We start from the raw sequence: 14,390 nt of genomic DNA on the forward strand, positions 1-14,390 counted from the left end.
AGTTGTGATGTCTGGGGTGTTGCGGTGATGTAGGTGCAGGGTCTGGTGGTATTAACCCTTAGATGTCGTGACATCAGGGTGAGGTTTCCTCAGTGTAAATGGTCCTACCGCCAACCATCCCAGAAACGGTAGGGAAAATAATGGAATGTCCACAGCAGACTTTATGAATAAACTGAAGAACTTTAAGAGGCAACCGTAATGCAGGTTCCTCACAGGCTTTGCTGGGACTTTGAAGCAATGAGCTTTGGTGCAGGCCACTGTGCTACTAATTATAATATTCTAGCTGATAGTAGTTACACAGGATTTGGTAGATTGAGCTTTGTAACTCACGGTTTAGTGGCTGCAGGTTCTTAGGCTTTGGGCCTAGATGAATTGAAATTTCTGCTGAGATGTTTGTGCTTGCTTGATAGTCCGGAACTAAGAGAATGAATTTAGTGGCTACAGCCCTTTATATAATAGGGGGCTGGACTAAGCTCATTGGTCAGCAAAGCTGTAAGTCCTGAACCCAGTGAACTCTGGGTACATCACATGACCCTGGAAGGTCCTTAAGCAAGTATCTATTACAACGGTACATCACGTGACCCGGGAAAGGTCCTATACATATATATTCCCTATACATTTATATTATCTTTATATATTAAACAATATACAATTTATATGAGGCGACCAAGGGTAAGCCCTGCAGGAGAGCCCGATGGGAATGAAGGGACTCTGGCTGAGGGGACTTTAGACAGAGACAGGTCCTGTACCGGGACACCACATATATATATATATATATATATATACATACATACATACATGTTTGTGCTACCCAAAGCCCCAATCCAATCCGCCCCAGTATGCATTTCTATAGGCTACACCTGTACCTTCACTATACCCCGCCCTCATTCCCCATTGCTCTGACTTGTTTCTTCCCCCCCTTCCCAGTATTCAATCCTAAATTTTTTTACTAATGACAACAATCCATTTTCGGTGACATTTTCGCTGCCTGTATTAACTCTTCGCCCCCGGGGGTTTTCTATTAATATTCAGGTTCTGTATCCGGCCGCCGCGGTCCCATCAGAAGGTAATTTTCTCTCCCTGAACCCTAGGTCCCCGGTGACGGACGACCTCTAGAGATATGACCTTCGGGCAGAATTGTAATGTCTTTTGTCATTCGCCTGCACACCGGGTTTCACTTTCATCGTATGTAACTCACAGTTCTCAGTGAGTTACCAGGAACTAGTTCCCCCACAATCTTGTATTTCCTCTTATCCGCTGACGTTTACAGGGAACTTGTTTAAAAAAAAAAAGATCTTCGCCTGTTGCAAATGTTTTCTGCTTTACAGCTGCAGCAGAATTTCTATCAATACATAGATTATTCCACATGAGAGAACCCAACGCTCATCCGGAGGATTACATAAACTATTACATAAACATATTCTATTGTTAGGATGACTCACTGTATATGTGGGAAAACTCGTACACTAGAGTACAGTGCCCTATAAAGTTTACCATAACGTTTAGATAGATGTTGGACCAATACTTGTTAACCTGATTTGTGAATCCCAACACCATACATCAGTGCTTTCAAACCAGGGTGCCTCCAGATGTTGCAAAACTACAAATCCCAGCATGCCCGGACAGCCAACGGCTGTCCGGGCATGCTGGGAGTTGTAGTTTTGCAACAGCTGGAGGCACCCTGGTTGGGAAGCACTGCTATACATACAAGCATGCTGGAATTGGACGAGCATACATGTGTTCAAACACAAGGTAAGGGTGGGTTCACACCACGTTTTTCAAGTACGTTTCCCGTATACTTTTCATTATTGAAAACGTATGGAAACGTATTGAAAACCGTATACATAGACAAATAAAACTGTATGAAAACTGTATGCATCCGGTTGCGTACGGTTTGCTTGCAATACGGTTTTCTCCCGTACTCAAAACCGTGGTTGACCACGGTTTTGTCTCCGGTTTAAAAACCGTACTTCAACCGCATACGTTTTTTTTTTAACATGGACGTCAATGGGAAACGCACATGTATACAGTTTTTACTTTGCACATGCGCATTTGCATCCTAAAGTCCCCACCCAAGACCCCTCCCATTAAAAATGGACAACATTTTCAAAAACGTATGGGTATTTTTAAATAAAAACGGACGGAACTGTATGCACTTTTAAAAACAGTATACTGTTTAAAAACGCATACGGTTTACTTTTTCCCCATACAGTTCCATCCGTTTTTTTGCCATACGGTTTTCTTTAGAAAAACGGATTGAAAACAGTATGACAAAAACGTGATGTGAACCCAGCCCTAACTCAGGATCAGTGCAGCACAGGGTGCATTCACATCAAGTTTTTTGCTATGCGGTTGCCGTATACATTTTCTATTCGAAAGCGGTATACAACCGTATAGCGAACCATACACATTGACTTATCAGACAAAAACTTACACAACTAGATTCGGTATCCGGTTGTGTAAATTTTTGTTCTGGTAATGTTTTGTTCGTTTTTTTATTCTGTGCACAAAACCGTGGTCAACCACAGTTTTGAGCACAGATATGTATTATTTTTTGAAACTTTACTCCACAGCCAACCGAAACTCCTGCAGTACTGCGGTACTACAACTACTCCCATCATAGAACAGATTCTTTTCCAGATTCTTCAACCCCCCCCCCCCCCCCCCTCCGGCTGCAGGAGACTGTGTGCGGCTGTGGTGGTAGCTGCTGAATACTAAAGAGGAAATTATTTTCTTTTTGGAACACAGAGCTCTCTGCTGACATCACGGGCACAGTGCTCTCTGCTGACATCTCTGTCCATTTTAGGAACTGTCCAGAGTCGGAGAAAATCCCCATAGAAAACATATGCTGCTCTGGACAGTTCCTAAAATGGACAGAGATGTCAGCAGAGAGCACTGTGTTCCAAAAAGAAAAGAATTTCCTCTGTAGTATTCAGCAGCTAATAAGTACTGGAAGGATTAAGATTTTTTAATAGAAGTAATTTACAAATCTGTTTAACTTTCTGGCACCAATTGATAAAAAAAAAAAGTACCCCTTTAACATCACTTTGATTTCAAATTCCCTGCCGAGAGCGTGAATGGCCAGTGACTGCCAGGGGAACGGTGTGCAATGCTGCCCGCGTCCCCGTTAGGAGCCGTCCCTCCTACTACTACCCCCAATGAGGAACAGACTCTATTCCATGATGGGAGTAGTAGTTAAAGTGCAGAGTTTTCATATACCTCACCAGGGAGCGGATCGGCTGGTCTTATAAGTGAGACCTGATGCAATCGGTCCCTCAGCCCCGTTACTACTACCCCCAAATGGAACAGACAGTAGTAATACAAGGGCTATTGAAGAGTCACCACAGCTGCCGGGGGAACTCCTACTCCCATCATGGAAAATAGTCTGTTCTATGATAGTTCTATGGTAGTAGTAGTACCGCAGCACTGCAGGAGTCTCGGACGGTTTTTATAACACACAATTTTGCATACAGTTTTGTCAGTTTTTGTTTCCCCTATGGGGGGAAAAAAACAATACAAAATTGTATTTCAAAATCTTGTTGTGAATGCAGCCTAAAATTCGTTTTCGGAAGTATCTATTTTTATGAAATGAAAAGCAGGTTGGTAGTGGGGTCTTTCATTCCCTTTCTGCCGAGTCCATGTTTTCAGGGTTGCCCAAAATCAGCACAGGTGCTGAAGACAGCTGGTTACTGGGCTTTCAAACAGTCTGAAGGCTGAGGCTGGAAGGAACATGACCCTTTGATAGGTGAGTAATACATTTTGATGACTATTTTTGTGGGTGGCTGGTAATAAGCCATCCTTATAGTTAGAGATAACTGGTTGGGAAACGCTGCTTTAATTAACCAATGGGATAGGAAAAAGAGAAGCAAGACTAAGCATGCACGTCCTCCAGGACACTTAATGAGGTGGACACAGTAAAGCTATTGAAGAGAAACAGCAGGTGGCGCTATACAAACATTATTCCTGGAATATGTAGTGAGAGCAGCAATTTCTTTTAATAAGTGCAAATATAATAAATGTAATAAATGTTCCTAACTTTTTAGTAGGACAACCCCTTTAAGTGAGCAGTGTGAAAATAAAATACAGCACCCAAAATTAACAATACGGCACAGAAAACTACATGTAAAATTTACAATTTCCCTTTTCCGTCGAAGCAGTAGGAAGTTTTTGTTTTCTTTCTTGGATGCAGTTGCCGTGTAACCACGACACTTCCCTACCTAATGAAATATTGATCGTCTTTGTGTTTCCATGGAAACCATGGGGCATCGTTCAGATGAATTACCTCCAAAGTTGTGACGACCTGCAGGTATTGAATGGTGTCATCTCTGTTGGGTCACATTCTATGATTTCACCTAAAGGCAGCCAAAGAAGTCGAAGGTAAAAATTTGTTTATTTCCTCAATTTAAGCTAAAGAATTAATAAATAAGAAAGGAACAGCAAACCATTAGGACAAATACACATGAAGAGGAAATCTGCAAAATTTCCGTGCATATTTTCACATGTGAAATGCGGATGATACTTTAAAAACCTTATACACATGCTGTGGATTTGTCAGCACAGGAATTGACCTGCGGTGCAGATCTTTAAAGGGGTACTCCGCCCCTAGACATCTTATGCCCTATCCAAAGGATAGGGGATAAGATGTCAGAACGCCGTGGTTCCCCTGCTGGGAAGCCCGGGATCCCCGCTGCGGCACCCCGCTATCATTACAGCACAGAGCGAGTTCGCTCTGTGCGTAATGACGGGCGATACAGGGGACGGAGCAGCGTGACTTCATGGCTCCGCCCCTCGTGACATCACGGCCCGTCCCCTTAATGCAAGTGTATGGCAGGGGGTGTGACGACCGCCGCGCCCGCTCCCATAGACTTGTATTGAAAGAAGCGGGCCGTGACGTAACGATGCTCCGGCCCCTGTATTGCCCGTCATTACGTGCAGAGCGAACTCGCTCTGTGCTGTAATGATAGCGCAGTGCCGCAGCGGGATCCCGGGCTCCCCAGCAGACGGCACCGCGGCGATCTGACATCTTATCCCCTATCCTTTAAATAGGGGATAAGATGTCTAGGGGCGGAGAACCCCTTTAAAGGGTAGTGTGGGAGATTAGCTCTGTAGAGCCAGGCAAATTACGGCAAACAGTAGTCAGAGACAGTGACACTGAAGTTAAAGGGGTATTCCAAGAAAAAACTTTTTTTTATGCATCAACTGGCTCCAGCAAGTTAAACAGATTTGTAAATTACTTCTATTAAAAAATCTTAATCCTTTCAATAATTATCAGATGCTGAAGTTGAGTTGTTGTTTTCTGTCTGACAACAGTGCTCTCTGCTGACATCTCTGCTTGTCTCGGGAACTGCACAGAGTAGAAGAGGTTTGTTATGGGGATTTGCTTCTAAACTGGACAGTTCCCGAGACAGGTGTCATCAGAGAGCACTTAGACAGAAAAGAACAACTCAAATTCATCAGCTCATAAGTACTGGAAGGATTAAGATTTTTTAATAGAAGTAATTTACAAATCTGTTTAACTTTCTGGAGCCAGTTGAGATATATTTATATAAGTTTTTTTCCTGGAATACCCCTTTAACATGAACCCCAGCCAGCTCGTTGACTCACAGTCAACGACTGACATCAATAACCTCTTAAATCAATAACCTCTTATATTACAGAAAAATAATGCTTCTATATGTTACTCACTAGGTCATGCAGATGCTTCAGACCTCTTATTATGTGTCTAGCTTCTGTATTATGGTGGGGGTATAAAAAAAGAAAACGCAGAGATGGCGCCTGATAGTGCCGTTATCTTTGATGGGGTAAAAAAATAAATAATAATAATTGAAATGCTGCTCACCTTGTAGAGTTGCGCAGATTTTGGGATGCACTTTAAATGATGTGCGGCGAGGTTCCGGGAGCCACTGTCCATTCGCATCGCTGGCAGGCGGTCCTGATGCTGGGCAGGTGATGTGCGGCGAGATTCTAGGTCCCTGGGACCTAACGAAGAGAATAATCAGGTCCCAGCATATCCCGAATCTGTGTAACTTTTGTTGCTGTAACCTCATGACCCCTGCAGCCCGCACCCAGCGAGGGCAGTAGAGAACCCCTTAAATCCTCATAGTAAATAGAGAGGAATCCCGCAAGTCTGAGATAACATTCCACACTAATAAAAAAAACAACACTTAGTAAATCAGGGCCAATATATCTGGTTTTCTAAACTGTAAAATAAAGAGCAGGTAATACTAAACTAAGGCTGGGTCCACACTACGTTTTGTCACATACGGGAGCGCATACGGCAGGGGAGAGCTAAAACCTCGCGCTCCCGTATGTGACCGTATGCGCTCCCGTATGTCATTCATTTCAATGAGCCGACCGGAGTGAAACGTTCGGTCCGGTCGGCTCATTTTTGCGCCGTATGCGCTTTTACAACCGGACCTAAAACCGTGGTTGACCACAGTTTTAGGTCCGGTTGTAAAAGCGCATACGGCGCAAAAATGAGCCGACCGGACCGAACGTTTCACTCCGGTCGGCTCATTGAAATGAATGACATACGGGAGCGCATACGGTAACATACGGGAGCGCGAGCTTTTAGCTCCCCCCTGCCGTATGCGTTCCCGTATGGGACAAAACGTAGTGTGGACCCAGCCTAACATTATTCCTGGAATGTTTGGCTTTTTTTAAAATCTGTTTTCATTAGGTTTTCTTACATAAACAACAAAAAGACATATCAGAATAAGCAAATACAAGTAGGTAATAACATAACAGGTTATCAGCAAAGAATAACAGATGGACTCATCTAAAGGTGGGGAAACTCCACTCGCAGATGAGGTCGTCAAACATGGCATATGACTCAGTGATTCCTGCAAGAGATAGCGCCCCCAGAATACATGTGGCAGAAAGAAGCAGGAAAAGAAATAGGAAAAAAAGAGAACAAGAATTAAAAAGGGAGCTCCCTTAGGCTTCTTTCACATGGCAGTGCGACGGACATCAGGGAACACGGGAAGAATAGCGAAAGAAAAAATACATCATGCAACATCTTTTTCTCCCTCTATTACCTTCAAAAAACATCGGCGCCTGATGGACCACATAATAGTAAATGGGATCTGTCGGGACCTGTTGTGCCCCGTCTGGATAACGGACGTTAAAAAAAAAAGAAGAAGGGCCTAATGAACCTTTTTTGACGGGGCACAACGGCAGTGTGAAAGGGGCCTCAGACAGTTTGGGACAACTGGAAGAATGATTGTCCAGAGAAGATAAGGTGAGTCCTGTGTCATGTCAACCATAAATTGATGTATTTGTCAATGACAGTTTAAAAACGTATAGCCTTAACTTAGCCATAAAGGAGTATTCGGTGAAACCCAATTTATTAGTCTCAGCTGGTGATTGGCTGAGCTGGCCATCACTCCTGCTCGTCTCAAATACACCTTTAAAGGAGTAGTCCAGCGGTGAACCCAGTGGTGAACAACTTATCCCCTATCCTAAGGATAGAGGATAAGTTTGAGATCGCGGGGGGTCCGACCGCTGGGGCCCCCTGCGATCTCCTGTACGGAGCCCCGACAGCCCGCGGGAAGGGGGCGTGTCGACCTCCGCACGAAGCGGCGGCCGACACACCCCCTCAATACAACTCTACGGCAGAGCCGAAGCGCTGCCTTCGGCAATCTCCGGCTCTACCATAGAGATGTATTGAGGGGGCGTGTCAGCCGACGCTTCGTGCGGAGGTCGACACCCGCTATCTGGCCGGAGAGCTGGGGCCCCGTACAGAGAGATCGCAGGGGGCCCCAGGGGTCGGACCCCCCGCGATCTCAAACTTATCCCCTATCCTTAGGATAGGGGATACGTTTTTCACCACTGGACTACCCCTTTAAAAGGGGTTATCCCACCAACAATGCCTTTCCATACTACACTGGGAACACTTAAACAACACAATGTAACTCCAAGTCAATGACACTAATGTGAAATCACACTGTCCACTCAGGAAGCAACACTGACTGACAATCAATTTCACATGCTGTTGTGCAAATGGAACAGACAACAGGTGGAAATTATAGGCAATTAGCAAGACACCCCCAATAAAGGAGTGGTTCTGCAGGTGGTGACCGCAGACTACTTCTCAGTTCCTATGCTTCCTGGCTGATATTTTGGTCACTTTGAATGCTGGCGGTGCTTTCACTCTAGTAGTAGCATGAGACGGAGTCTACAACCCCCACAAGTGGCTCAGGGAGTGCAGCTCATCCCAGATGGCACATCAATGTGAGCTGTGGCAAGAAGGTTTGTTGTGTCTGTCAGCGAAGTGTCCAGAGCATGGAGGCGCTACCAGGAGACAGGCCAGTACATCAGGAGACGTGGAGGAGGACGTAGGAGGGCAACAACCCAGCAGCAGGACCACTTCACCTTTGTGCAAGGAGGAGCAGGAGGAACACTGCCAAAGCCCTGCAAAATTACCTCCAGCAGGCCACAAATGTGCATGTGTCCACTCAAACGGTCAGAAACAGACTGCATGAGGGTGGTATGAGGGCCCGAAGTACACAGGTGGGGGTTGTGCTTACAGCCCAACACCATGCAGGACGTTTGGCGTTTGCCAGAGAACAACAAGATTGGAAAATTTGCCACTGGCGCCCTGTGCTCTTCACAGATGAAAGCAGGTTCTCACTGAGCACATGTGACAGACATGACAGAGTCTGGAGATGCCGTGGAGAACGTTCTGTTACCTGCAACATCCTCCAGCATGACCGGTTTGGCGATGGGTCAGTAATGGTGTGGGGTGGCATTTCTTTGGGGGTCGCACAGCCCAACATTTGCTTGCCAGATGTAACCTGACTCCCATTAGGTACCGAGATGAGATCCCCAGACCCCTTGTGAGACCATATGCTGGTGCAGTTGTCCCTGGGTTCCTCCTAATACAAGACAATGGTAGATCTCATGTGGCTGGAGTGTGTCAGCAGTTCCTGCAAGAGGAAGGCATTGATGCTATGGACTGGCCGCCCCAGACATGAATCTGATTGAGCACATCTGGGACATCATGTCTCGCTCCATCCACCACAGACTGTCCAGGAGTTGGCAGATGCTTTAGTCCAGGTCTGGGAGGACATCCCTCAGGAGACCATCCACCACCTCATCAGGAGCATGCCCAGGAATTATAGGGAGGTCATACGAGCACCTGGAGGCCACACACACTTCTGAGTTTCATTTTGAATTGTTTTAAGGACATTACATAAAGTTGGATCAGCCTGTAGTGCGGTTTTCCTCTTTGATTTTGAGTGTGACTCCATATCCAGACCTCCATGGGTTCATAAATTTGATTTCCATTGATAATGTTAAAGACGAAAGTATTTCATATGATTAGTTAATTCATTCAGATCTAGGATGTGTTATCTTAGTGTTCCCTTTATTTTTTTGAGCAGTGTATATTAGAATTTCTTCTACTGTATATATCCCATCTACTATATTAGAAGCCACTTCTAAAAATTCCCCTATTTCAGCTTGGGGAAGAGTAAACTACAGCTGGTGATAACGTGACTGATCTTTCCTTTAGGGCCTTCTATAGACACAGGCCTATTGTGCCTATAATTAAATCTAGCGCTGACACCAGAACTTCTGGATGCACAGGTAGCCACGAGACAAAAAAAGGAACGATGATTTGCATAGCTTCACAATATAAAGGGAAGAGGAGTGAACCACCTGCTTTTAGAAGCTGTGAAGAAAACAAGATAGTTCTGTATTTGACCGTCCCACAAACTCTATGGGGGGATTATCATTGGTTTTACCCTGTTGTTATGGTGTTCATTTGTCACACAATTTGTCGCAGTTGATGTTTAGAGACTTTTCATTGTGACTTTTGCATTCTGATAACTTTTTGCAACGGTCATACAGTGGTCCCTCAACATACGATGGTAATCCATTCCAAATGAACCATCGTATGTTGAGGGATCCGTGCACTGTAAAGTATAGGAAGTTGTACTCACCTGTCCCTGCCGCTCCGGACCCTTCACCGCTGCCCTGGATGTCGCCCTTTATCGATGTCGCCGCGTCCCCGTGGTGTCCCCGATGCTCTGGATGTCTCTGTTTCTCCGGGATCCTTGCTCTCCGTCATCACGTCACTACGCACGCCGCTCCTATTGGATGACGGGACGGCATGCGTGCGACATGATGACGATGATGGAGAGCGTCGGCGATGGAGGGGATCGTGAAGAGGCCACTCCGGAGCCCCGAGGACAGGTAAGAGACCATCACCGGAGCATCATAAACGGCTATTCGGTGGCAGCTGAAGCAGTCAGCGCTGCCGGATAGCCGTTTATGCGATGGCCCCGACATACAAAAGCATCGTATGTTGATGCTGCCTTCAACATGCGATGGCCTCTGAGAGGCCATCGCATGTTGAAATTATCGTATGTCGGGGCCATCGTAGGCCAGGGGGTCACTGTATATGTAACATGTGCAATCTGCCTTAAAAAACCTGGTGTGGGCATGCATCTGGAAAAAGTCGCACATTTTGGCGCAATGAGTCAAAAAGTCGCAAACAAAGAGCCATACAAAGTGGTGTACTGAAGTGTAATTATAAAAAATTGTGTTCTAGCATTTAGCACATGCACATGTGACCATTTAATAAATTTAGCGCACATACACATTACCACCATACAAATTAAAAGTGTAGAAAAATTGTTCACCTGCATCACCCTTTATAAATCTGCCCCTATGTTCCTGAGCTTCATGTCTCTGTTTACAGCCATGGAGCATGGCCCTTCAACATGACCACGAAAAGCTGGAAGCAATCTATGTCAGCCAGGCTTTTCTTTAAGGGGTACTCTGGTGAAAAACTTTTTTTTTTTTTAAATCAGCTGGTGCCAGAACATTATACAGATTTGTAAATTACTTCTATTTAAAAATCTTAATCCTTCCAGTACTTATCAGTTGCTGTATGCTCCACAGGAAGTTCTATACTTTTTGAATTTCTTTTCTGTCTGACCACAGTACTTTCTGCTGACACTTCTGTCCATGTCAGGAACTGTCCAGAGAAGGAGCAAATCCCCAGGAGCAAACCTTTCCTACTCTGGACAGTTCCTGACATGGACAGAGGTGTCAGCAGAGAACACTGTGGTCAGACAGAAAAGAATTTCAAAAAGTAAAGAACTTCCTGTGGAGCATACAGCAGCTGATACTAAGCTGATACTACTAAGTACTGGAGGGAATAAGATTTTTAAATAGAAGTAATTTACAAATCTGTTTAACGTTCTGGCACCAATTGATTTTAAAACAAAAAAAGTTTTTCACCGGAGTACCCCGCCCAGTGTCATCCCAGTAGTAAGAAGAATGCATAAGAAGGAGGTTTATTAAAGTGCATCACCCTAGTAGTAAGGTGGGACGTGTTAAAGCGCAGAGCCAATGGGCAGGATCAAGGGGCGGCAAAATTAGCTTTTGCCTAGGGTGTCAAAAATTCTTGCACCAGCCCTGGACAGGCTATACGTTCCAACCCCTGGCAACTCCACTGCCCGATGCTGAAGTGATATCCAAAGAATAGGGCATAAGATGTTGGGACCACGCAATCTCTGTGCAGCACCCGGCGTTCGTTTAGACTGCTGGGTGCAGGCAGCGGGCTTGTGACGTCACTGCCACGCCCCTCATGACATCACACCATGCCCCCTCAATGAAAGTTTATGGGAGTGGGCGTGGTGGCCGTCACTCCCCCATCCCATAGACTTACATTGAGGGGGCGTGGCCATGATGTCACACCCCGCTGCCCACCCCAAGCGTTCGGAACAAAATGTTCTGAACGCAGGGGTAGCAGAGTACCCCTTTAAGGCATGCTCCTGTGGCTACTGACTTCTATTACACCACACTCAAATGTCCCCATCACTGCAACACTCAATCCCAGCGAGCTCAGACCGCGCTAAATTTTCATGTGTATGTAGAAGTCGGGAAAGATAGCTGTGGACAAGCAAACGTTTATCCAACAGCTATTGCCAGTGAATGACTACCGTCGTAACACACCCAAAGAGCTACACTTACTTATGGGAAAATACATATGACATATCTAACCAGTAGAAGGTTCCATCCCAGTGAAAGCTGTAAGAGATCAAAGGGTGCGAGAAAACTCCCAGTATCTTGACTTCCTTTTACGAGTCCAGCATTGGGGAGTGTTAGGCAGTTGTACCATATACACTGAATAATATAATTCTTCCTTGAAGCAAGGTCCATGGTCGGAGATTACCAAGAGGAGCCTATTTAACTAGGCCACCAGAATTAGTTTGCAGTTGACGTCATCATTGAATGCCCGATTGCTTCACCAATGCGGTACACACATTGACAAGACAAGTGTCATAGAAGATGAAGATCTACCCCGTTCCTGATTAGTTTATCAGAAGCGGTGCGCACGCCAGAAAGACCAACCTGATACAGTGTCAGTTGATATGATACTTTCTTGATTTATATTCAGAAAGGACTATACAGGGGGTTATATACCGTTATAATAATGCCATGTGCAAAAGGTTACGTGAATTGGGTGTTGAAAGCAGCTTATTGGTTAAATCTTCTTCTACGTATTTGTTCTCTAGATAAATATCTTATCTTTGCTACATTCCATTTTGGAGGCGCCATCTTCGATACATGATGGGAGGGGGAGCAGACAGGTGGGGGGGGGGGGGGGGAATCAGCCTTTAGTTTCAGCAAGTACCTTAATAAGCAGTTTTGGAAAAAATAGACATTTTATATTAGTACATACCAATCCACTACACAAGAAGGAATACTGATGGATCAGGGACAATTATGTAACAGCATAGTCACGTCTTTATCTACACCAAACAATTTAAACATGGATTACTTGAAAAGTAAGGAACAAGAGGCCACTCACCGCATCTGGAGCTTCAGAAACGTTATTTTCTCGTGCAAATAAAATCCATCAGGACAGGACAGAACGCCATTAACGGCGCTGCAGCGCAGCGCCGTTAATGGCGTTCAGTCCTGTCCTGTCGGATTTCACCTGCACAAGACAATGAAGTATCCGAAGCACCAGTGCGGTGAGTGGCCTCTTGTTCCTTACTTATCAGGTAATTCAGTTCTCTGTGAACTTCCATGAGATCGAGCACCCTGCTGGCCATTTTGTTTCCATCCATCAGTTCAAGCTGGTTATATTGTACATTATTGACAATTGCAGGATATTTTTTGTAAGGTTGTGCCGACCTCTGTATCTGCAGCACTCAATCTAAACATGAAGATCAGATATACTGCCACTTGTATCAACCACACAAGGCACGGATCGGTGCAGTGCACTCACATTATTACAAATCAACACCACCAGGAAATACAAGTCTCTGGACTTGAATACAGCCTGGGTTAAAATACAACAGGACCTACATATGTTGATTGGTTGTGGCAGCCCAGAGGGAACCTAGTAGGGGAGGACGCCTGTGGGACCTTTAGTCTTCATGGTCTACATCACTCTGGTACTTGCTCCAAAGAGTTGTCTATGCTTTTTGGGCTGACCCAGTGACAAGGTGTTGGTGGTGATAATTCCCCTGAATTTGCCTATAGGCAGGACAGGTTCTGCCTATAGGCAAAATAGGCAGCTGCCTAGAGCGCCCTCTTGATGGGGGCCCCACTCTTCCCACTGCAAGAAAGGTAGTAGCCAGCCAGCATCTGAAGCACCCACTTATCCAGAGCACCCTCATCCCCCCTCCCCCGGTACCATAATAATCTGCATTCTTTAGCCTGCGGGAGAAGCTCAGTGCCACCTTGGAGGCAGACAGGCAGGTCAGGTACGTCCAGCATCCTGACATTGCGCGCGCATTTTTACATCTGCCCCGTGTCACCCCAGTAGTAAGGTGATTTCATGAAGAGGGGGTTTGTTACAGTGTGTCACCCCAGTAGTAAGGAGATTACATGAGGAGGAGGTTTGTTACAGTGTGTCACCCCAATAGTAAGGAGATTACATGAGGAGGAGGTTTGTTACAGTGTGTCACCCCAGTAGTAAGGAGATTACATGAAGAGGGGGTTTGTTACAGTGTGTCACCCCAGTAGTAAGGAGATTACATGAGGAGGAGGTTTGTTACAGTGTGTCACCCCAATAGTAAGGAGATTACATGAGGAGGAGGTTTGTTACAGTGTGTCACCCCAGTAGTAAGGAGATTACATGAGAAGGAGGTTTGTTACATTGTGTCACCACAGTAGTAAGGAGATTACATGAGGAGGGGGTTTGTTACAGTGTGTCACCCCAGTAGTAAGGAGATTACATGAGGAGGAGGTTTGTTACAGTGTGTCACCCCAGTAGTAAGGAGATTACATGAGGAGGAGGTTTGTTACGGTGTGTCACCCCAGTAGTAAGGAGATTAAATGAGGAGGAGTTTTGTTACAGTGTGTCACCCCAGTAGTAAGGAGATTACATGAGGAGGAGGTTTGTTACATTGTGTAACCCCAGT

Source organism: Hyla sarda, chromosome 8 (assembly GCF_029499605.1).
Source record: "Hyla sarda isolate aHylSar1 chromosome 8, aHylSar1.hap1, whole genome shotgun sequence".
NCBI lineage: Eukaryota > Metazoa > Chordata > Amphibia > Anura > Hylidae > Hyla > Hyla sarda.